The sequence below is a fragment of the Pundamilia nyererei genome, unplaced genomic scaffold, assembly GCF_000239375.1.
Source record: "Pundamilia nyererei isolate P.nyererei 1_Seehausen unplaced genomic scaffold, PunNye1.0 scaffold01894, whole genome shotgun sequence".
NCBI lineage: Eukaryota > Metazoa > Chordata > Actinopteri > Cichliformes > Cichlidae > Pundamilia > Pundamilia nyererei.
Window position 1 is genome coordinate 1 of NW_005189295.1, and position 966 is coordinate 966.

Consider the following 966-nt stretch of genomic DNA (forward strand, 5'->3'; position numbering starts at 1 on the left):
GGCAGTATAGGTACCATTCTCATCAGGAGAGGAAATCACTTTAAGAGTTGTATTCTGCTCAAATACCACTGAAAAGTAAAGATATACACAAATGTATGTATTCAAGAAGGAATTAAATGTGCTTTTATTCAAGTAGAAACACTTATTCCTTGGTATTTTTAGGCTATTTTTTTAACCTATAAATGCAAGGTGTACTTTCAGTGAAGTCAGCTTCTACCTTCCAAAAGCAACAACAACCAAAAATAGAGAACTATCAAGAACTAACTCTTATCCTTCTCAGAAGTAACAATCACAAGTTTTAGTGCGGTAATACTTTACTAGTAATTGTTACTGCCGCACAAAATCCAACATTTACTGAATAAAGCTGCTGTCTTTGCGAATGTGTCTGCTTAAACGCCACTGAAACACAAAGATGCACACAAATGTATGTATGCAAGAGTATGGTTTTTGTTTTTCAATTTACAAACTATTCATAAATGTAGAAATCCATCCATTCATTATCTTCCATGGAAGAACCAGGAGCCAATCCTAACTGCCTTAGGGTGAGAGTGAGGGTAAACCCTGGATAGGTCATTCGTTTTTCGCATGGCTAACACATAGAGAAAGACCACCATTTGCAGTCACACTCACACCTTTGGGCAATTTAGAATCACCAATTAAGCTAACTGCAGAAATGAGAAATATTTAAGAATATGTCATGCTATTTAATAAAGAGAAATATTTGCTTTTATGTCATTTATTTGACATAAGCAGCATATCTGAATATGGTTTGGGGGGTTTTAAAGTTGAAACATTTTTTCCTTGGTATGCTCAGATTCTTTGTCAATATAAGCAGCTTGGGGTGAACTTACAATAAGTTTGCTTCCAGTACAAATCTTCCAAAAACATCAAAACCATGAACCAAATAAATAGAGAACTAAAGAGAACTAACTTGTATTCTTATCAGAGGTAGCAATCACTAGGTGT